Source organism: Bufo bufo, chromosome 4 (genome assembly GCF_905171765.1).
Source record: "Bufo bufo chromosome 4, aBufBuf1.1, whole genome shotgun sequence".
Lineage (NCBI taxonomy): Eukaryota > Metazoa > Chordata > Amphibia > Anura > Bufonidae > Bufo > Bufo bufo.
In genome coordinates, this window is record NC_053392.1 from 68,193,650 (window position 1) to 68,218,595 (window position 24,946).

Consider the following 24,946-nt stretch of genomic DNA (forward strand, 5'->3'; position numbering starts at 1 on the left):
AAAAAAAAAAAAGTGTATTCGTTCATGTTATTTTACAGGGTGTCCACTAGGTGGAGCCGATCACTTACATTTGGATAACACAGGGCAGTACTATAACAAAATACAATCAAAGCGAATGCACAAGACGCACTGCTTCAATATTTTACCTCTGGACCCGATGTCACTATATTATCAAGTGTTTATGTGAATGCAGAGAATAATTCTATATTATTCCTTCACGTAAATGAAGATGGTTACAGATCATCAGCTCTGCATAAAATGATGCAGCAATAAGGGTTTGCAGCGCTTCCTCCAGAGAAATAGCACTCCAGCTGCAATACCAGACACAACCCACAGACGAGAGTGGCGCTGTTTCTAAGGGTCCTGTACATAGGGCAGCAGAATGGCTCATGGTCCAGCTCTGGGGTCCTGGATTAGGATCCAACCAAGGGCAACATTTGTGGAGTTTATGTACATAGCAGACGCAGTACATATTCATTATTTAGGAGCGGCATCTGCCGTACCAGCAGCGACACTAGAGGACGCCTCTGGGCCATTATGTGCTGTCCACTTTAACAGCTCCTCGGGGCCGTCGCCCCCTGCCGTGCAGAATCAATTTTGCATCTGCAATAAAAAGGTCATCTCTAAATGCAACATCGGATCGATAGACATTTTAATGAGATTTGCTGCAGGGGGCGGATTGCTGCTCCAGAGGCAATCTGTCACGTCCGCTGTGGTGTGCACCGTAAAACGGTTGCCGTGCATGCTGTTGCCAGCGGCAACGTGTTGTTGTTGCGGCGCGTAGGTGCCTCCTCCTTTCTCCAGGGGCCTTCCCTGTCTGGTGCGGGAGGGGTTAATTGTCTAGCCGGTGGGGATTTAGGGGTGGCCACGAGGTTTATATTGCCTGTGGGCTGGGTTCAGTGTTCCTCCAGCCTGGCCTCTACCATCTGCCCAGTGCTCGAGGACCACCTTGTGGAACATACTGTCATGGTGGGAGAACGGGGGAGCAGCTAGGCCTGGACACCGGGAAAAGGGAGCTGGTCACCTCCTAGAGCTCCAGTAATAAATAAATTAACCCCTTAGTGACCAAGCCTGTTTGGGCCTTTATGACCAAGCGTTATTCTTCCTTTTTTTATAGTCTCGTTCCAAGAGCTATAACTTTTTTATTTTTTCATCTATATAGCTTTATGAGGGCTTGTTTTTTACGGGACAAGTTGTAGTTTTTAATGGCGCCATTTTGGGGTACACATAACTTTCTGATTAACTTTTATTAACTCTTTCTGGGAGGGAGATGGGGAAAAATAGCAATATTACCACTGCGTTTTTACATTAAACATTTTTGGGCGTTCATTTTCCGGTACAAATAACATAATATCTTTATTCTCTGGGTCAGTACGATTACAGTGATACTAAATACGTATAATTTTGTTTACGTTTTACTACTTTTTTTTGCAATAAAACACCTTTTATTAACCAAAAAAATGATTTTGCATTGCCACTTCACAAGACCCATAACTTTTTTTTTATTTTTTATATGGAATTGTGTGAGGGCTTGATTTTTGAAAGACGACTTGTATTTTTCATTGGTATGATTTTGGAGTAAATGCCGCTTTTTGATCGCTTGTTATTAGGTTTTTTTTTCGGTGGAAACTAAGAATAAATTCGAAATTCTGTCTTTTTTTATTTTTTACGGCGTTCACCATAGGGGTAATTTATGTAATATTTATGTAGTCCCGGTCGTTACGGACGCGGCAATACCAAACATATGGGGGATATTTTCTTTTTGCAATTTTTTTCATTGAAAAGCGTATTTTCAATGGAAAAAAAAAGCATATTTTTTTATTTTATGGAATTTTTTTTATTTAATAAATGTGTATTTTTTTTCTATTTTTTTTTTACTACTTAATAGTCCCACAAGGGGACTATAATATACAGTATTTTGATTGCTTTTAAAATGTAATGCATTATCTCTATAATGCATTGCATTTCAATAGCAATGCTATTCAAACATTGACCAGCAGGCTGCGCCAGAGAGGCACAGCCTGCTGGAGGTAACGGAAGACAGGCTCGGGGCCCTGATCGGAAGCAAGGTAAGCTTCCCAACACATAAGCACCCCGCGATCGCATTTTCGGGGTGCTGATGGGAGACAGAGGGAGTCCGCTCCCTCTGTCACCACTTTACATGCAGCGGGCGCCATTGCGCCCGGCATGTAAAGGGTTAAACAGCCCGGATCGGCACTCCTGCCGGTCGGGGCTGTTAGAGCAGGGACTCGGCTCTCATGTGAGAGCCAGGTCCGCGGTCGACGCTCCCCGCTGCACGGGGGAGCCGTGCAGCGCTTAAACTGGGCCGCCGTAAAAACGCGGCGGCCCAGCCTAAGGCCCCTTAGTGACCGCCGTAAAAACACGTATGGGTGGTCACTAAGGGGTTAAAGTAAATAAATCAACTGCAATGAGGTTCTTTCGCGGTTGCAACACAGCCACGCTCAAGTACCGTGGGGAGGTAGGATCCGCAGTGGGCTCTAATTAAATTAATAAGGACCGTACTGTGAGTAGTTAGTGCTAGTGTTGGGCTAGCATGCTCGGCCGAACACTTTTTTTATTCGAGCATCGCAATGCTCGGCACATCACGATGTTTGGCCGAACAACACGTGTGCTCGAGCGATGCTAGAGTCTCCTCCCTGCACGTTTGTTGGCTGCTATGCGCGGAAGTACTGGTGCTCACTGTAATGCCGTAGCCGTGTTGGCTACTGGCATTACAGTGATTGGCTGGCCGGAACGAGTCATCGGGTGCTATATAGCACCCGATGACACGTGGTTCGGCTCAGTCTTAGTCAGGGAGAGCTGCAGGAGAAGGGAAAGATAGTGTAGGGACAGGAATTGGTTGGTTTGTTAGGCAGGTTTTACTGGTGAAAGGTGTTAGAGACCCAAAAGTCCTTTTAAGGACTATTGTTTTATCTGGCCGCCATATACAGTATATTATTAGCGCAACCTGCGCTAAATTGTGTGCAGCTGTTTGGCCACTGCTGACAGGGACACAACCTCTGCTACATCTGTTGTGTTACATTTGCGCTGTAAAATTACGAGCAATTGTTTGGCCGCTGGTGACAGCGACATTACCTGCGCTACATCTCCTGTATAACGTTTGCACATCCTAAATATCAGTGACGTTCAGTCTAATTTATTTGCGCATACACTTACAAAACCTGTGCTACTGTATGTGTGACATACTTGCAAGCATATATACCATTTACTGTAATATGCAGAAGGCGAGCAGTTAGGGACGGGGAAGTGGCCGTGCTGCTGAGGGTGAACGCAGAGGTCGTGGCCCAGGGCGCAGTGAAACTGTGCCTGCTGCAAGAGCACAAGAAACACACTCATCCACGATACCTAGCTTCATGTCCCAGTTTGCAGGGCGGCGCAGGACAATACTCTCGAAGTGAGACTAGTGCGACCAGGTGGTCGGTTGGATTTTAGCAGATAATGCTTCCAGTCAGTTAAGCACCACCCTGTCTTCCATAAAGTCCAGTCTCAGTAGCCAAGAGTCTGGTCAACAGAATCCTCAACCTGATCCTCCTGCCTCCCACCATGGAGAGTCTTGGCAAACAAGTGATCCCACACTCGGATATTCCGAGGAGCTCTTTTCAGCGCCATTCCTTGATTTGGGCCTCTCGCCAAGCCCGCTTGAAGAGAGATGAGGAGATCTTGTGCACAGATTCCCAAACTCTTGAGCATCCACAGTCAGAAAAAGATGACTGTGGGGGAACGGCAATTAGTGTTTCACGACGACGACGACCATCATCATCATCATACACAGTTGCCAATAAGTCAACCGCAATTAGTGTCTGAAGAGGCTGATGATGAGAATGAGACAGTTGTCAATAAGTGAGGTTGTTGTTAAATCAACAAGTCAGGAGGATGACCAGAGTGAGGAAGTGGAAGAGGATGTGGTGGACGATGAAATCACGACCCAACCTGGGAAGGTGGCAAGCCGAACGAGGACAGCAGTACAGAAGGGGGGGGGGGATCCACAGCACAGCACCGCAACAGGCTGGAAGAGGCGGTGGGTGGGGTGGCAAAAGGGAGAAGGCGGGCCACACAAAACAGGCTTGCAACTGTTGCCCGGATCACACCCTTGCGGAAATCTCCATTGCCAAGTGGTAGGTGTTCCGCAGTCTGGCGCTTTTTTTTAGGAAAGTGCGGACGATAAAAGAATTGACATTTGCAACCTGTGCCGTACCAAAATGAGCAGGGGCGTGAACACTAGCAACCTCACCACCAGCATGATCCGCCACATGGCATCAAAGCACCCTAATAGGTGGGCCGAAAGCCTGGGTCCACAATCAGTGTCTGCGGGTCACACCACTGCCTCCTCTTCCCTTGTGTTACAAGCTGGCCAATCCCCTGTCCAAGATGCAGGCCTGGATGCCTCCCACCCTATACCTGGACCTACGCAAGCACCATCATCTACCACATCCACTTCCGTGTCCCAGCGCAGCGTACAGATGTCCATACACCAGGCCTTTGAACGAAAGCGCAAATACCCAACCACCCATAGGCCATAGCACTAAATGCACACCTTTCCAAATTGCTGGACCTGGAAATGTTGTCATTTAGGCTTGTGGAAACGGAGGCTTTCCGCAGCCTGACGGTGGTGGCCATCCCTCTTTACTCATTCCCCAGCCGCCACTATTTTTTCCGGTGTGCCGTCCCCGCCTTACACCAGCATGTGTCCGGCGTCATACCCCGTGCCCTGACCAATACAGTTATTGGGAAGGTCCACTTAACGACTGACACATGGACAAGTGCTTTCGGCCAGGGACGCTACATTTCCCTGACGGCACACTGGGTGAACGTTGTGGAGACCGGGAGCGAGTCGTACCCTGGGATGGCACAGGTGCTACCAACGCCAAGGATTGCAGGCCCTACTTCCATCAGGATTTCCGCCGCCACCTACATTAGTGGCTGCACCCCCCCCCCCCCCCTTCTCCTCCTCCACTTCCACCTCTGAATTATCATCTTGCAGCACCAGTCAGACATCAGTCAGTAGCTGGAAGCAATGTAGCACTGCAGTGGGGAAATGACAACAGGCCGTGCTGAAACTAATTTTTGTAGGTGACAAACAGCACACCGCCGCAGAGCTGTGGCAGGGTATAAGGGACCAGACTGAGCTGTGGCTCTCGTCACTCCACCTACAACCAGGCATGGTTGTGTCTGATAATGGCCGTAACTTGGTGGCAGCTTTGGAACTCTGCAAACTCTCACACATACCACGCCTAGCCCACGTGTTCAACCTAGTGGTTCAGTGGTTTCTCAAAACCTACCCCAATTTGCCTGAGCTACTGGTGAAGGTGCGTCATGTGTGTGCCCATTTCCAAAGTCATCTACAGCTGCTGCCGGTCTGGCAAGACTACGGCACCGCTTACAATTGCCAGCTCACCGACTGTTGTGCGAAGTGAGCACGCGCTGGAACTCCCTTGCGTTATGCGCATTTTGGACAACACCGATTACTGCTCGTTTACCCTTCTCGACCCCCGCTACAAAGAGAACTTCTCATCTCTCATTTCTGTGGTGGAGAGGACTAGCAAAATGGTGGAATACCAGAAGGTCCTTGTGGAAAAAATTGCTGCAAAAATTTCCAGCTGACAACGCTGACTGCAGAGTACGTAGTTCCTTGGGCAACCGAGGAGGGGAGCGGAGAAGAACACACAGCAGTTCCAACAGAGGCAGGGCAACACTCTCCAAGACCTGGGAAAGTTTCATGACAACCCGCCAGCACTCTCACCCTGATGCGTGGCCTAGTGTCACAAGGAGAGAAAAGTTTTGGAAGATGGTGAAGGAGTATGTAGCAGACCGTGTCAGCGTCCTCAACTACTTATCAAAATTAACAAGGCCTGGACTACCCCTGACTTCTCTACTCCACCAGAGAAAAGCGGCTGAACGTAAAGGCACTTTAAATGTGGCTTTTATGGTGTATTGAATACACTGTATTCCCATGCACCCCTTCCACCACTAAAAAGGGTATATGGTTCAATCTTCCTTTTCTTGTCCTCCTCCTCCATCATATCAACATGCTTTTTAAGCTGCCATCACCCCTAATTTTTTAGATGTCAGCTCAGCAGCAGACCCTAATGTTTTAGAGGGTCACCAGCAGGCCCTTGCTCCTAATGTTTTAGAGGGTCACCAGCAGGCCCTTGCTCCTAATGTTTTTGAGGGTCACAAGCAGGCCAGCAATCATAATTTTTCAAGGGTGTGTATGATGCCCTCCTTTATGTGTAATAAAGGGTGTATTGGAGTGCCGGTTCCTTGTAATTTTTGGCAGCCCTTTCCCTTAGTGCATAAGCTTTATGACTGTAGGAGTCCCACTACCTGAACAATTGTACCACAATGTGAATGAGGCCCTCCTTTATGTGATATACAGGTTGTATCGGAGTGCCTCTTCCTTGTAATTTTTGGCAGCACTTGCACTTTATATACAGGAAAGAATTTTTTTTGGTGTGTATTATTGTCAGTCTGTAAAATTGGCGTACTACTCAGACAACATCGTTCCCAGCAGCGACCTGGGAGTCCAAGATGCATCCAGACATCCTCCCCATGCTGTTCCCGAACCAGTTCAATGGGGTTTCCATCAATTTCTGACCTTTTCCTGTGAACCAGACACCATCCCCTCTTCAGAGCAGGGGGTGCCTGGTTTAATGCTCAGGTTCTCCCATTGACTTCCATTGTGCTCGGGTGCTCTGCCGAGCACCCAAAAGTGTTCTACTTGAGCACGCGAGCACTTTGGTGCTTGATCAACACTAGTCAGTGCTCAAAACTGCCCAACTGCACAGGTGCAACCCACATACATCGTCGGTTGTAGCCAAGCATGCAGAATAGTTTTCTCCTACAAGATGGGGGACATGCACTTTTAAAAGGGAAAATAAATAAATAAATACCCCCTTTCTTAGGGCTCTTTCACACTTGCGATCTTGTCTTCCGGCATAGAGTTCCGTCGTCGGGGCTCTATGCCGGAAGAATCCTGATCAGGATTATCCTAATGCATTCTGAATGGAGAGAAATCCGTTCAGGATGCATCAGAATGCATCTTCAGTTCCGGAACGGAACGTTTTTTGGCCGGAGAAAATACCGCAGCATGCTGAGCTTTTTGCTCCAGCCGAAAATCCGGAACACTTGCCGCAAGGCCGGATCCGGAATTAATGCCCATTGAAAGGCATTGATCCGGATCCGGCCTTAAGCTAAACGTCGTTTCGGCGCATTGCCGCATCCGACATTTAGCTTTTTCAGAGTGGTTACCATGGCTGCCAGGACGCTAAAGTCCTGGCAGCCATTGTAAAGTGTAGCGGGGAGCGGGGGAGCAGTATACTTACCGTCCGTGCGGCTCCCCGGGCGCTCCAGAGTGACGTCAGGGCGCCCCAAGCTCATGGATCATGTGATCACATGGATCACGTCATCCATGCGCATGGGGCGCTCTGACGTCATTCTGGAGCGCCCCGGGAGCCGCACGGACTGTAAGTATACCGCTCCCCTGCTCCCAGCTCCTACTATGGCAACCAGGACTTTAATAGCGTCCTGGCTGCCATAGTAACACTGAACGCATTTGGAAGACGGTTCCGTCTTCAAATGCTTTCAGTTCACTTGCGTTTTTCCGGATCCGGAGTGTAATTCCGGCAAGTGGAGTACACGCCGGATCCGGACAACGCAAGTGTGAAAGAGGCCTTAGCTGCACAGTACTTTGGGTGCCATGCAGCCATTTACAAATGCAGACGGACCAAACAGTGCCACCCTTAGTTTAATTAGAGCCCATGCGGCTTGCATTGTCAAGCAGATCCTGACTGTGGTTGTATCCTTAGGCCCCTTTCACACGGGCGAGTATTCCGCGCGGATGCGTTGCGGGAGGTGAACGCATTGCACCCGCACTGAATACTGACCCATTAATTTCTATGGGGCTGTTCACATGAGCGGTGATTTTCACGCATCACTTGTGCGTTGCCTGAAAATCGCAGCATGCTCCTCTTTGTGCGTTTTTCACGCAACGCAGGCCCCATAGAAGTGAATGGGGTTGCGTGAAAATCGCAAGCATCCGCAAGCAAGTGCGGATGCGGTGCGATTTTCACGCACGGTTGCTAGGAGACGATCGGGATGAAGATCCGATCATTATTATTTTCCCTTATAACATGGTTATAAAGGGAAAATAATAGCATACAGAATGCATAGTAAAACAGCGCTGGAGGGGTTAAAAAATAAATAAATAATAATTTAACTCACCTTAGTCCACTTGATCGCGTAGCCGGCATCTGCTTCTGTCTCCTTTGTTGAATAGGACCTGTGATGAGCATTAAGTACAGTTACAGGACCTGTGATGACGTCACTCCGGTCAGCACATGGTACGTCACATGATCTTTTACCATGGTGATGGATCATGTGATGACCGGAGTGACGTCATCAAAGGTCCTGGAATGAATGCTCACCACAGGTCCTGTTCAGCACAGAAGGAGACAGACGAGATGCCGGCAGCGGCAGCAAGTGGATTAAGGTAAGTTACATTTTTAAAAAAAAAATTTTTAACCCCTCCAGCGCTAGTTTACTATGCATTCTGTATTCAGAATGCTATTATTTTCCCTTATAACCATGTTATAAGGGAAAATAATACAATCTACAGAACACCGATCCCAAGCCCGAACTTCTGTGAAGAAGTTCGGGTTTGGGTACCAAACACGCGCGATTTTTCTCACGCGAGTGCAAAACGCATTACAATGTTTTGCACTCGTGCGGAAAAATCGCGGGTGTTCCCGCAACGCACCCGCACATTTTCCCGCAACGCCCGTGTGAAAGAGGCCTTAGGGCTCGTGCACACAAACTTATTTTTGGTCTGCATCCGACCCGCAAAAAATGTGTTTGTTCCGTGGCACCCACAAAAAAAAAAAACCATGTCCTATTCTTGTCCATTTTCCAGACAAGGATAGGACAGTTCAATAGAGGGGAGGACGTTCCGTTCCGTAAAATGCGGAACACACACGGCTGGTATCTGTTTTGCGGCTGTGTGCATGAGCCCTTAGGGTATCTTTAACTTTAGGCCCCTTTCACACGGGCGAGTATTCCACGCGGATGCGATGCGCGAGTTGAACGCATTGCACCCGCACTGAATCCTGACCCATTCATTTCTATGGGGCTGTGCACACGAGCGGTGATTTTCACACATCACTTGTGCGTTGCGTGAAAATCGCAGCATGCTCCTCTTTGTGTGTTTTTCACATAACGCAGGCCCCATAGAAATGAATGCGGTGCGATTTTCACGCACGGTTGCTAGGTGATCGGGATGGGGACTCGATCATTATTATTTCCCCTTATAACATGGTTATAAAGGGAAAAAAAAATAGCATTCTGAATACAGAATGCATAGTAAAATAGGGCTGGAGGGGTTAAAAAAATAAAATAAAAATTTAACTCGCCTTAATCCACTTGCTCGCGCAGCCGGCATCTCTTCTGTCCTTATCTGTGAGCAATAGGACCTTTGATGACGTCACTAAGCTCATCACATGATCCATCACCATGGTGATGGATCATGTGATGGAGCATGTGATGAACGCAGTGACGTCATCAGAAGGTCCTATTGCTCACAGATGAAGACAGAAGAGATGCCGGCTGCGCGAGCAAGTGGATTAAGGGGAGTTAAATTATTTTTTATTAACCCCTCCAGCCCTATTGTACTATGCATTATGTATTCAGAATGCTATTATTTTTCCTTATAACCATGTTATAAGGGGAAATAATACAATCTACACTACAACTAACCCAAACCTGAACTTCTGTAAAGAAGTTCGGGTCTGGGTACCACAGTCGGTTTTGTATCACGCGCGTGCAAAACACATTGCACCCGCGCAATAAAAACTGAACATCGGAACGCAATCAAAGTCAAAACTGACTGCAATTGCGTTCCTACTCGCGAGGGTTTGCCGCAATGCACCGGGACACATCCGGACCTAATCCGGACCCGCGCGTGTGAAAGAGGCCTTAACATGGATCATCTAACAGAACTGCTGGAGCCAGTGGAGACGGCAGGAGCGGCAAGAGATTAAAATTTTACTCCAAACTTTTTTTTTTTTTTGAAACAGCAAAAATACTAAAGTTTAACTCCACTTTAGTTTCATTAGCATGGAGTACCCAAGATTCCTTTCCTTTGTTACACCTAGGATATTCTGCAGTTACTTCAGGTTGCCGAGCAACCACTTGGCTTCTGTCTCAGTGACCACTTCAGTGCATGCTCCAGAACGGAGGAAGATGAGGATGATGAGGTCCAGGGACAGGGCAGCCTGTGTGTTTCGTGTCATTGCAGATGACCTCAGAATGGAGGCCGCACTTCAGTTTCTATACAAACAAGTCATCCCGTGCCACAGCCTCATAAAACACAGGAGGGTTACGACTTCCCATCTGTGGCGCTTTACAAGGTGATGTCGCCAGCAGTGCAGCTGGGGGATTTCCTGCCGGGACCTGCCGCACATGGGACGCTCGGTGTGCACTCCAGGGCGGGGTTCACACTGGTCAGACAAAGTGGAAGCATTTGCAGGGATTGTTCGAACCGTCCCACCATAGACGGAGCCGCTCGCACATCTATACAATGGGGTCTTGTGTCACCATAATCTATGCAGCACAAAACAGCCCTACGTCAGGGCGGAGCGGCAGCTAGCAGAGAATACGGCTAAGAAAAAGGATAAAAACAATCACAGAAAAAAAAAAGTCATCTTGTATCCACTGCCTGGTCTCCGAGTGGTGACAGGAGGAGTCCCCGTACCTCGTAGCAGAGTTCTGTCCCAGCTCTGCTCATCCGTGAGCTCTGCTTGAGTGACTGTCAGTCTTAACTGAAGTGTTCGCATTCTGTTCATGAACAGACGTTCAGGATGAACACAAATGTACATTTTTGCAAACAAGCATGATAATAGTCGCCAGGTTCATGCTTTCCTTGGTCGCAGCATAGGGTAGCGACAGCGACCCCGAATATAGAGGTGTAGCACTTGTCAAGATTTCATAAAATCCCAATATCAGGTGCAGCAGCCAGGAGTCCTCTCAATAATGGGGGCATGCTCAGGAGTCTTGAACAGCAGACTCCCCTTAAAGGGGTCATCCCATGATGAATAGTCTACAGTTTTTAAACCAGCACCTGGATCTGAATACCTTTATAATTGCATGCAATGAAAATTTAGCAAAGGTACTAAGTTCTATTCAATAAAATGTATCTGTATAGCGCCACCTGCTGTTTGTTTTCTTATTTCTTTGTCCTGCTCACTGAGATGGCCGCACATGCTCAGTTTCATCCTTCATCTGCCTCTTGAGCTGTGATAGAAAGATCATGGACACGCCCCCTGAGCTGTGATAGGATGGACACGCCTCCTGAGCTGCAGCAGAAAGGACCCTCCCCTTGAGCTGTCGGCTTGATATAAATCTAGCAGAGCAATGAATGGGGAGATCTCTGGATCCATGTGAGGTACAGGGCTGGTTAGAAAGGGATTATCCAGGAATTACATATTGATGGCCTATCTTCGGGTTGGCGGGGGTGTTTGAAGAAGCCGCTGCACTCAGTGAAGCTCCAGTGATCGCTAGGATTTCTTTAAAGCTTACACAGCGCTATACATCGTATAGTGGCTGTGCTTGGTATTGCAGCTCAGCATCATTCATTTGAATGGGACAGAGTTGGACCTAGGCCACGTGACCGATGTAGGCCTAGGTCTTGGGAGTCGGACCTCCAACTGATCCGATATAGATAACCTTAGGCCTCATGCACACGAACATTGTTTGTTTCCGTGTCTGTTCCGTTTTTGTTTTTTTTGCGGATAGGATGCGGACCCATTCATTTCAATGGGTCCGCAAAAAATGCTGACAGCACACCATGTGCTCTTCGCATCAGTATGTCTGTTCCGCAGCCGCGCAAAAAATAACGTCCTATTCTTCTCCATTTAAGGCATTGTTACAATGGATCCGCAAAAAAAAAAAAAAAAAAAATGATGGCATACGGGTGTCATTCTTTTTTTTTTTTTTTTTTTCAGATCCGCAAATTGCGGACCGCAAAACACATATGGTCGTGTGCATGCAACCTTATCCTGAGACAGGTCATCAATATCAAATTCTCATATAACCCCTTTAACCCCCTGGTTTTGATTGGCAGCTCTCTCCCTATTACTGTGCATAGGGAAAACACTGCTCATCAGCAGTAGGTGGGGGCGAGGAGGGAGTCAGCAGCTCATGCCTCCCCGAGGATTCTGGGGCACACCCCACATCATCGGGAGGACTCCCGCACACAGGATTTGGCTCACCTCTGACAAGCTGTGACTTTATGAAGGCTATAGCATACTGACAAGTGACACACCGCTATAATCAGAGTGGCGTACACATGGCTCCCTTTACTCTTATTGCTTATATATAGCTCTAACATTCGGCAGCGTCGTACAGAGGTGTCTGTACCACTGCAGCTGTAATTTCTCTACCATATGCCCAATGGGGTCATAGGAAGTCAATCGTTCTATATATTTTGGGGGCATCAGAGGAAATGCAGAAGAAGAAAAAAAAAAAGCATAGGAGAACATACAAACTGGATGAAGACAATAGTGCTAGCCACTGAGCCAGCACACTGAAGTCTGAACACTCTTCAAGGCTGAAAACAGATTTCCTACAGCCCAGTACAATTTCTTATGTCCCTATAGGACAGGTCCACCTGATCTTCCAGATCCATCACTGTGCACGCTGTTCAAGGTCTAGTATAGAGAGTGGAGATCCAGCGTGGTCACCTGTTAAATACAGCGCATGCTGCTCGGCAACAGCAAACAGATTGAGTCAGATCCTGAAGGAATCGTCACAGAAAGTCTGTCAGCAGTTCTGACCATGCTAAACTGCTGATGGCACTAGGATGGGCGGGCTAATTAAAAAACTTTTTTGGAGCTTTTTTTGTCGGTAGTAGTGTGAATATGAAGTTTTATTCTGCCAGGCTCTACTCCTGCAAAAGCCCAGGGGGCGGAACCTCATGGCGAAGTGCTGTTTTCATTGAACTGCTTCCCAGCCCCTCCGAGTGGTGACTATAGTGGTCTCCTGGTTGGACGCTACAGAGCAGGGGGGAGGGGCTGTCCAGCAGATCACCAAACAGAGCACTTTACAGTGAAACTCCGCCTCCTGCAGAAGCTGGCGGAATACAACTTCATATTCACACTACTCCTGATTAGAAAAGCTCCACAAAAAGGGTATAATTTTGTACTGCTCTCCCCAGTTCCTACCTAGTGCTGTCAGATGTGTAGCATGGTCAAAACTGCTGACAGATGACCTTTAACAGGAAACGTTTCTTCCCTGAAGTTCCCCTTTAAAATTTTTTTTACAGAAGGATCACTTGCAAAATCCAATCTCTTGCAGTCTTTCTGTACAGCAGGGAGTATCCCACACGGCTCCTACTTGTGCAGACATAACGTCACCATATAAGCAGCCGCCTTGGGATCCGTCCCTTCCCAATGACAGCGACATTTTGTGTAATTTTAAAGTTTTATATGTTACAGCCAAAGGAAGATGATGAGTAATCCCTTTAAGTCATACTGTGTCTCACTCACTGTATACAAGGGCAGAAGATGTGCCATTTTACTTAATGTATGGGCACATCTTCAGCAGTCAGTGCACCTAAACTGAAATCTATCCCAGAAAACGAGTGTAAAGGAAGATAAATGTTAGATAAATGGAAGATAAATGCTCGCCCCCATCTTTTTGGGAAAGGCGAGGTTGATGAAGAAACACAATTGCACAAAAAGGTATTAAAGTTGCAAACACAGTGTTTGACTTTTTTTTTTTAAAAGTGTGTGCGGGGAAATGATAACGTTTTTGTGCCACTGAGTGCATGTAAAAGCCTCTCTCGGTATGTGCATGTAAGTAACAGTATAGATATGGGGGTGTAAAAACTAACTACGATGTAGAACAACATGCTGGTCATGGAGCACTGTGAAGGCCGTAAATATGAAGTTCAAAAAATAATGGAGTAAAATAAAAGTAAAAAATAGATATGCTACATGTACCCAAAATGGTATCACTAAAAATACAACTCGTTCCGGAAAAAAACTGCTCCAATACGGCTACAGCAAAAAAGGTTATAGCAAGAAGAAAAAAAAAAATTATAAAAATTGTCCTTTAATTTGAAGGGGGAGATGATTTTAAAAAAATAATAAAAAAAAAATATAAAAAAGGTAAAAGGTTTCATGGCGCCATCAGGCAGATCCGCTGCTCACAGCCGGCCAGGACTGGACTGATGCAAGATGGCAGAAGAGAATTCTTCTTTTTGATTTCGGGGGGAGCGCAGGCACAGCCTCACAATGAACAGTCAGCGGAACGTCTACCGCCCCTCAGTACATAATAATGGTGTCTCTCAAAAGGGACTTAACAAACAGCACTTGTCTTCTTGGCCGGGCAGTACAGCGTGGGTTTGAGGACACATTACGCCAGAAGACGACTCGGAGCGGAGCAGGGAGGATGCACTGACGAGATCAGTGAGAGAGGATGGGAATTATTGGCCAAACCTGGAGCGGGGCATCATCTATAGCACTTCCATAATCCAGCATACTATATCCAGAACGTCTGGGGTGCAGCATCAGCACAGATTTTGGAAAAGACGGTGATGGAGACTACACCTGCACGGACCGACTGGTCTCTTGCCCTGAAGCAATGTCTGCACCGTCACGGGGAAGTTTTAAAGCGGTGGTACCATGAAATCAGCTTATCCCCTATGCACAGGAAAGGCGATCGCTGGAGGTCTGAGCGCTGGGACCCCCGCCGATCACAAGAAATGTAATCCCCTGATCCTAGAGTAGAGCGGTGGGTCGTACATCTGCTCTGCTGCGCAACCCACTCTCCACAGGACCTCCGCAGATAGCCGTGCGCTGTAGAAAACTCATTTATATACCCCATCAGGGAATCTGGAGTTGAAGAGGTGGTCCTATTTATTCCTAAAATTCAGTAAAACCAAGCACCGGTGCGTAATGGCATAAGAAATGGCTAAATTGGCCGCCCAGCTTAGCTTAGCCTGCATGGAGCTGCCCATGGCTAGCAGTGTAAACGGGCGCCTGCACTCACTGATGCTCCTGTCTTCTACTGTGAAAGCAGTCAGCGCAGGCGCAGAAATAAGACATGGACGTCCGGGAACGGTGCCCGAGCTTAACGGTTATTAGAGGACAGGAACACCATCTTGGAAAAACGCATGGACCAGACGCCTATGCTTCTTTACATAGCAACCTGTGGGCAACGGGGAAAGATCATGAGTGGATCAATTCCATGCAGGTTGAAGCATGCCGCCGCTCACTTTGTATGGGAGCGCCACTAGCGCCAGTGCTCCCTCAGAAATGAATGGAGCGGTGGCGTGCATCTCCGACCAGCGGCTCCATCCATTTCAGGGGGGCTTCACGTGGTACAGGGTCGCCATTCTTGTGACGGTGTGGGTGCCAGGGGTAGGACACCCACTGATCTGATAGTTATCCCCTATCCACAGGACAGGGATAATGTTCAATAACTGGAATACCCCTTTAAGGTATGTCCAGAGGCCATTTTGTAGGTTTTTATGACATTACACACTTGTGTATGAAATTACTGACGTTTGGGGACCCCTCTTCAAGACCCTCTCCAAACTGGAGAGCGTCTATTGCCCCGGAGGAGCTGTACTGCAATAAAAGGGAAGTGTGTAATTCTTAATTACCCCTGTGGAGGCGCTGTGCGAAACTAAACACGTGAAGACATCTTCATGGATGTAAAAGTGACACGTGTGTGAATGCGGCCCTATATTTGCAAGGCACAATCTTCTGACTCCCCGGCCTTACTCCATTTACTCCTCTTGGCCACTATGCTGCTCACACCCTGACACAGAAGATATTTACTTATCATGGAAATCACAGGGGTGCTGCGGACCCAAAAATGTCACACCCACTTCAGAAATAAATCACCCAAGTGACAAAAAACAAAACCGCTCTCATGTCCCCGTGCAAAACATGACTCCACACCGTCGACTAGGATTTTATTTGGAGGGGGAAAATAGAAGTATGCCTATAGTAAGGGTCGGGTGAACTCCTTGGGGGGAGGGGGGGTATTAAAACTGGAGAAAAGGAAAAGTGAAGTAGTCGCCCATGGCAGGCAGGGCCTAATAGGTACAGTATATTAGGATGTTCACCATATTGTTGAGGGCCTAATCGGGTGACAGAGGGGTCACCTCTCTGTGTATAACCACACAGATGGCAGGATGGCTATTTACTGCGGCATTTAAGAGGTTAAAGGGTCAAGACCAGGGTTCAGCCTCTGTAGCAGGACCATGGCTGTCCTCGGAGGTCTACCCATATTGTTACCACGCTCTGCCTGGGCACCAGAGAATGGTAAAGGCACCGCGCTGACCTCCGAGGATTCCTGCCAGAGCTGGAGAAAAAGTAGTCTAGCAAAACTAATACACAAAGAAAAAATGTGGGGGATTCAGTCAGCACAACCCTATATGCAGGTGCACATCGCTATGGCGAAATACATCTACAAAGAAAAAGACACAAATGCAATAGCACTCTGCAACCAGCATTCTGCCCTGCCTCCATGCTGGATGAGGCATTGGTGTACATTTTGGCCAAAGTGTAATAAGCCACTCACCACGTCAAGGTCGCCTCTAATACACGGCGTTCTACCTAGAGGAGGGCCTGAAGGGATTCACTGAGCACCAAAGATAATACCAGTCATGGGAAGCATGTGGTAACCGGTTTAAAGGGCATCTGTCAGCAGATTTGTACCTATTACACTGGCTGACCTGTTACACGTCTTCAGCTGCCAAGCGCACATCTGTGTTGGTCCCATGTTCATATGTGTCCGTGCTGCTGAGAAAAATGATGTTTTAATATATGCAAATTAGCCTCTAAGAGCAACGGGGGCATTACCATTACACCTAGAGGCTCTGCTCTCTCTGCAACTGCCGGGCCCTCTGCACTTTGATTAACAAAGCCAGGCAATGAAAAAGCCCTCACACCTGGTCCTGTCAATCAAAGTGCAGAAGCCACAGCAGTTGCAGAGAGAGCAGAGCCTCTAGGTGTAATGGCAACGCCCCCGTTGCTCCTAGAGGCTCATTTGCATATATTAAAACATGATTTATCTCAACAAATGCGGACACATATGAACATGGATAACAGAAGATATCACAGCAGCATATCCAGTGTGACTTATTGAGGACGACGTCTCGGCTACGCAGTAGCCTTTCTCAAGTATACTGGTACAAGATCAATCAAACGTATAAATACCATGATAAGCCCCCCATGTGACAACATGTAACCAATAAGCTCGAACTGCTATTCAATAACACCTGTGCGTTAAATAAAATGATCACTACTACCAATAGAAGTGTTGCTCAAAAATCAAATATACCTGATACTCATTAGATAGGCTCCACGTAGGAACATAGGACCAACACAGATGTGTTCAAACTGCTGATCTATCCTCTGGATAGATCATCAGCATCTGATCGGCGGGGTCCGACACCCGGGACCCCCACCGATCAGCTGTTTGATAAGGCAGGAGCGCCGCGGCCTTCTCACTGTTTACCGCTGGCCTAGTGACGTCACGACTAGTATCCACTTACCTGGGCGCGGCTAAGCTCTGTTCACTTGAACATCACTGGGCCTGCGGTAAACAGTGAGAAGGCCGCGACGCTCCTGGAGCGCCGCTGCCTTATCAAATAGCTGATCGGCGGGGGTCCCGGGTGTCAGACCCCCGCTGATCAGATGCTGATGATCTATCCAGAGGATAGATCATCAGTTTAAACAAACTGCAGAACTCCTTTAACTGTATTATTCCCTTAGGCCTTGTTCACATTTCTGTTTTTCACGGATGTGTGCTATCCGCGTTTTACACAGACATGACGTATCCATGGCATCGGTGTCCTCTCAGTGTTTCATAGACCATTGGTAGAGGATGCTCTAGAAATTAATTATCAGCTGAGCAGTATCCATGGAATACAGATGACACACGGGGGGGCAAAAAAATGGACAAAACAGATTCTTCACAATTATCTACATGGATGAAACACGGACAGATTCTCCATGGATGTCAAACACTGAAATGTGAATGAGGCCTTAAGTTGCTTGACATAGAACGTACAGACCTAAAGTTCCTCCATGACGGCGCTCGTCACACCAGAAGCAGCCCCAGCATGTACCATTAGTACTTTATTGCCGCTACTCCAGGGTGGGTGCCACACCTCTCTGACATACTACGTATAAGTGCTCATAGACATCTTTCACATGATGCACTAATATCTGTGGCACGGTTTTCTTATCTTTTTGGGTTATATTCTGTTGAGGTGTAAAGAAGTTATTTTCTCATCTTTATAGTAGCTGGAGCTTTGTTTTCTGGTCAGCCGCCACTAGGGGGAGCTTAGAGCATATTATGTCTGCAAACAGTCTGCAGTAAGCTCTCAGGCTCCCTCTGGTGGTGGTAAATATAGGATTTAAATCTACGCATGAGGATTTGGAGCCGTGGAGAAAATAAAAAACAATAACTGCAGGAAGACATAGACGTAAAGACATTCCGCCCTTTGACCACCTCATACACACCGGTAGTAAATGCTTTAGGATTATAATTCCTGCATTTTGCTCACTCAGCGTTGACAGGCGGTCATTCACGTGCAACAAAATTAACAAAAACCCACATCTGCAGAGGATTTAACGCCAACATATCCAATATACACCATAGCACCAGATTAGGACTTCTTAACCCATTGATGACCAGTTAGAGCAAAATTACACTGAGATGCTCTATAAAAAGGTAAGAAATTTTCCTTTAACAGAATAATTGGACTAACCAATGAACGGGGGTTATGCCGACCATATAGTGGCATGACAGGGGATATAAAAAATAAAAATGTCCTGGTCACGGGATGCATGCTAATGAGCTGTGCACCTGTGTGCCCATCACAGGACCAGGACACACTGAAGGTCCCTAGTGAATGACAGCAAGCAAAGATCTTGAGGAACTGATACAGAAAGTATATAGGAAAACTGTAAAATATCTAGAGGTTCGATACCATCTAAGGGCACTGAGCAGCCATTAGGCACCCAATAGTAGTGGTCAATAACTCCGGTGCCATATAGGATTTGCATAGACGCCCCCCACATACAGGGCTTTTACCACTGGATATAAAGATCCTAAAAAATTTTTTTTTTTTTTAAATCATTGAAAATAAAGAGATTACCTTTTCCACCAAGTTTCTGGACGACCGCTTCAAAGGATTTCCTCTATTAACATGAGTTCCCCAAAGCTGTCAAGAAGAGAGACGGTTTTTAGTAACGTGCATGCAGGTTATTCAAAAGGCCAAAAAGCATCTGCGGTGGTCGGTACATAACACACAGACTGCATAACAGAATAAATCTACACTGAAAATCGTAGAGAAACGAAAGGTTAATGCACGAGCCGCAAGGTGCTGAGACGGCACAGCCTTTATCAGGACGCCCATGCTTCCTCGTCGCTTGCACGCAGCCGCCAATACCTTAAATTGGAGGCTTTGAATGCAGATCCTGATATTTAATCCGGCGGCTACAATGGGATGCCTGTTTTGCAATCTGTACAATGTAGCCACTTGTTCACACGCCGGACGCTAATTCATTGCAGCGTCCTTCAATAAGGAGGAGGAGGAGGAGGAGGAAGAAGAGGGGGGAAACAAATAAATGTCACCAGCAGGAGAAGCAGTAGGTAACCCTAGTGACAATCATACGGTCCCAATAGAAAGTGTTTGCCTATGGCAGTGACCATATATGGGCATGAAGGCTCTCACATGGCAGGGAACATCCTTTATCAGACGTGAATCCGTGCGGCGTTATCAGCCGGCAGCCCACAAAGCCGCGCACAATGCAAGCACTGCAGGGGGAGAGGGGATTCTTTTTCTCCCTTTTACATTATGGATTAGCTGCCTGCAGCTCAACCGTCGCTTGTGTGATCAAAAAGAGCATCCCCTTTAAATGCCCAGTCAAAGCCTTCTTCTATGACACAAGCCGGCTGTGGGGGTCCTGACTGCTCCGTGTTCAGCCATTACTGCTAGGGAAGGCTCATGCACCCGACTGTGGTTATTGTCTGCATCCGATACGGACCCATTCAATTCAACGGTGCCGCAAAAGATGGGAACAGCAGACCGGGCCAAAAAAAATATATTAAAAATTAGAACAAGTCTTATTCTTGTCCGTTGTGCGGAAAATTTAGGACAGTTCTACAGACGGCAGGACGATCCGTAAAATGAGGAAGGCACACGGCTGCTGTTTTGCGGATCCGCAATCTGCTGACCGCAAAAAATGGCTACGGCCGTGTGTATGAGCCCTTAGTCCTCTGAGCTAATGGAATCAATAGGCTTGTATGGGGGTCCTAGTGACTGAAGGTGGTCTGAAACGATTACTCGAATTATCGATTAACTCGACACAAAAATCATTGATGCAAATGTTTCGTGACCACAGAGTGTGAGTGAAGAGATTATTACTCACGCTCCGTGGTCACCCGGCTGCCCGCACAGCGCTGCACTGGATCCTGGCGTACACACATCGCCAGGACATTTCAGTTCACTGGCGCTGCGGCTGGGCACTGATTGCTAGGAGGGGCGGTGGGGGCAGCTGATGGCACTGGGAGGGGAAACAACTGATGACTGAAGGCGCACTGGGGAGGTGGAGCTGATGGCGCACTGGGGAGGTGGAGCTGATGGCGCACTGGGGAGGTGGAGCTGATGGCGCACTGGGGAGGTGGAGCTGATGGCGCACTGGGGAGGTGGAGCTGATGGCGCACTGGGGATGATGAGTTTTTATAGAAAACGTTCTTTTCATTAGTTCTTTCTTATTAGTGTACTCAATTAATCGTTGGATTAATCGGTAGAATACTTGATTACTAAAATAATCGATAGCTGCAGTCCTATCTGAAATGCTCTGATTGATGGGCATGTTCCCCGCTTAACTGAAGTGACGGTCACGCATGCGCCCTGCTGCTCCATTCATCTTCTCTTGGAGTACAGAAAACAGACGAGCGCTGGGCTATCTCCATCAGTCCTATAGAGAATGCATGGAAAGGTGTGAACTCTGCGCCAGTCAAATGGAGGACACAGGACCCCAGGATCAGAGCATTTATTCTCATCTAGGGCTGGGCAATTTATCTAATTCACCCTTTTAGAGCCCGGATTGTTTTTTTTTTAAAACATTCAAAAATCGGATTTTTCCGTTTGGAGTGCTGTACAGCGTGTTCAGTCCTTGCTGTGCGCACCATTAACCCTGGCACAAGGGCTGAAGAGAGCCCACACAAGCTGCGGTGATTCAGCACTCCGCAGGAGTCCAGCACTGACTGAAGCCGGGCTCCCCCTGTAATGACCGAAACTGAGAGAACTCTGATCCTGGCCATTTAACTCCATAGATGTCGCAGTCAATATCGACTTGAGCATCTAGGCAGTTGAGTCAGGCCCTCCACGAACGCAATTGCAAGGTGCCAATGCGCTGCTTTGACAGCTGTGGGCCTAATGAAGACCACTAGGTATACTATAACTATCTATTAGACTGTGCCACATAGGCTGTAATACATCAGTACACAAGGTACCCTATAGACTAGGGATCAACCGATATTGATTTTTTAGGGCCGATACCGATAATTTATACCGATATTCTGGGTATTTTTATTTTTGAGGAAAAAATTTATGTTTATTGTTAACGTGTATTATTTTATTTTTTTTTGAAAATCTTTTTCATTTATACTTAATATTTTTGTGGTTTTTTTTTTTACTAACTTTTAGCCCCCTTAGGGACTAGAACCCTTGTCCTATTTACCCTGATAGATCTCTATCAGGGTGAATAAGACCTCACACTGTCCCTGCTGCTCTGTGCTTTGTGCACACAGCAGCATGGAGCTTATCATGGCAGCCAGGGCTTCAATAGCGTCCTGGCTGCCATGGTAACCGATCGGAGCCCCAGGCTTACACTGCTGGGGCTCCGATCGGAGGAGCAGGGGAGAGGGGATCCTGTGGCCACTGCCACCAATGATTAATACTGGGGGGGGGGCGCACTGCACCACCAATGTTTTTACTATTGGGATGGGGGGCGCACTGCGCCACCAATGTTTTTACTATTGGGATGGGGGTGGGGGGGCGCACTGCGCCACCAATGATTAATACTAGGGGGCTTGGGGGGGCACACTGCGCCACCAATGAACATAAGTCTCTCATTCATATACAGGAGGCGGGAGCTGGCTGCAGAATCACATAGCCGGCTCCCGACCCCTATGAGCGGTAGCTGCGATCCGCGGCACCTAAGGGGTTAACTACCGCGGACCACAGCTGCCGTTCATAGAGGTCGGGAGCCGGCTATGTGATTCTGCAGCCAGCTCCCGCCTCCTGTATATGAATTAATAAAAGACTCATCTTCATTGGTGGCGCAGCGGCCACAGCCCCTCCCCTCCTCTTGTCTCCTCTCCTGTCATTGGCGGCAGCAGCATCACAGGGGGAGGAGACACTGCTTCCTCCTCCCCTGTGCTGCGGAGGGAACACAGAGAGCGCTGAGAGCAGCACGTTCTGTGTTCCCAATACGTTATCGGAATATCGGCAAAATAGATGCCGATACCGATAACGTTCAAAATCCTCAATATCGGCCGATAATATCGGCCAAACCGATAATCGGTCGATCCCTACTATAGACCAGTGCATTATAAAAGCAATGTCCCCTAGTGGGACTAAAAAATAAAACAAAAGTTTTTTAAAAAGTGGTAAAAACATCAATCTATTGGCAACTGAGAAAAATCGATAATTGTTCTTAAATTGCCTAGCCCTGTTCTAATCATCATCATCAAAGCATTTAAAACAGAGGTGCCCAGGGGCCACGTGCGCCCTTGATACTCTCTGCGGCCCCCAAACCTCCGGTAACAGAAAAGCATGTCTAGGTCTTGTGGCTGCTCACATGTATTTTTCATGTATTCTCCCATTAGATGGGAGTATTAGAAGTGTAACCAGACATTTATGGTATACATTGTATGTACAATATGCCATGAATGTTGTGTTTCAGTTGGTAATGCCGCTTTAAGTTTTTTTTCAGCCCTTGGGATTGGTTCAGTCTGACAAAGTGGCCCCTAACCGGAAAAGGTTGTGCACCCCCGATTTAAAAAGGACGCTACACTTAGGACTATTTGCTGTGCAGCCAAGAATAACCTTTTGTTCTCGGTTATCAGCCATTACAGGCTAAGCAAAGGTGGACTACTGTTCTCCAACGAGATGAAATTCTCATCACCACTACTACTACTACTCATGCGGCACCAATGCAGATTACACATCCAAGAGCTACTGAATTAGGCAATTTTCTCACCTCATGGCCTTGGTTACGGACGGTTTTCATGTAACTCCTAGCACTACCATTCAGACCTTTCCAAGCAGTTGCGTTGAACATCATCGCCGCACATTTATGATTGTATTTCCACCATTCTTCATGGTGCAAACAATGGGATTTTACGCTAGGACGCTTAACTATTTACAACAAAATTAACTAAGTATGAGTAACTGGGTGACTGACTGGTACATAGGAGGAGAAGACCCTGCCAGCAAAGGCTTTAAATCTACAAGGGAAGGGGCCATTAGGAAGAAGATGCTCATCTGGCCGTGTAGGGATGTATCAGGAGATTAGGTCAGAGGGGGCAAACTCTGGATGGACTTGTATGTCATAGTTAGGATTTTGAACTGAATTCCCTGGGCGATGGAGAGCCAGAAAAGGGATCAGCAGAGTAGAAAGTTTAACCAGGCAGTAGCGTTGAGGGGCACAAAAAGTGCCAGATTGGGGGGCTACAGACGAGGATGTTGCAGTAGTCCAGGCGGGAGATGACCAGGGCATGCACCAGCATCTTTGTTGACTCAGGGTTGAGGAATGAGCAAATACGAGAAACGTTTTTAATTGGAGGCATAAGATGGTGGTAAGGGTTTGGATGTGTAGCTTGAAGCACAGAGAGAGGAATCAAGTCTTCTCTTGAGGCCACGGACTTGTGTGACTGGAGAGAATGAGTGACATGAAGGAAAGACAAAGTCAGTTCTCCATGTTGAGTCTAAGGCCACTTTCACACGGGCGAGTATTCCGCGCGGATGCGATGCGTGAGTTGAACGCATTGCACCCGCACTGAATACCGACCCATTCATTTCTATGGGGCTGTTCACATAAGCGGTGATTTTCATGCATCACTTGAGTGTTGCGTGAAAAACGCAGCATGCTCTATATTCTGCGTTTTTCAACGCAGGCCCCATAGAAGTAAATGGGGTGCGTGAAAATCGCAAGCATCTGCAAGCAAGTGCGGATGCGGTGCGATTTTCACCCACGGTTGCTAGGAGATGATCGGGATGAAGATCCGATCATTATTATTTTCCTTTATAACATGGTTATAAGGGAAAATAATAGCATTCTGAATACAGAATAGTAAAATAGCGCTGGAGGGGTTAAAAAATATAAAAAATAATTTAACTCACCTTTATCCACTTGCTCGTGCAGCCGGCATCTCCTTCTGTCTTCATCTTAGCTGTGTGGAGGAACAGGACCTGTGGTGAGGCCACTCCGGTCATCACATGGTCCAATCACATGATCCATCACTATGGTAAAAGATTATGTGATGGACCATGTGATGACTGCAGTGACGTCACCACAGGTCCTGTTCCTCCACACAACTAAGATGAAGACAGAAGGAGATGCCGGCTGCGCGAGCAAGTGGATTAAGGTGAGTTAAATTATTATTATTATTTTTTTTTTAACCCCTCCAGCGATGTTTTACTATGCATTCTGTATTCAGAAAGCTATTATTTTCCCTTATAACCATGTTATAAAGGGAAAATAATACAATCTACAGAACACCGATCCAAAGCCCGAACTTCTGTAAAGAAGTTCGGGTTTGGGTACCAAACATGCGCGATTTTTCTCACGCGAGTGCAAAACGCATTACAATGTTTTGCACTCGCGCGGAAAAATTG

General features: G+C 47.2%; 1 protein-coding gene across 2 annotated transcripts in view; it reads right to left on the reverse strand.

Moving 5' to 3' along the window:
• CYRIA (CYFIP related Rac1 interactor A) overlaps positions 1-24,946 on the reverse strand; it is a 69,282-nt gene that overhangs the window by 26,357 nt on the left and 17,979 nt on the right. For both annotated transcript variants that reach the window (XM_040427356.1, XM_040427357.1), the window contains exon 2: positions 19,193-19,258. The gene's annotated coding sequence lies outside the window, so the exon portion shown is untranslated. The remainder of the gene's footprint in view (positions 1-19,192; positions 19,259-24,946) is intronic.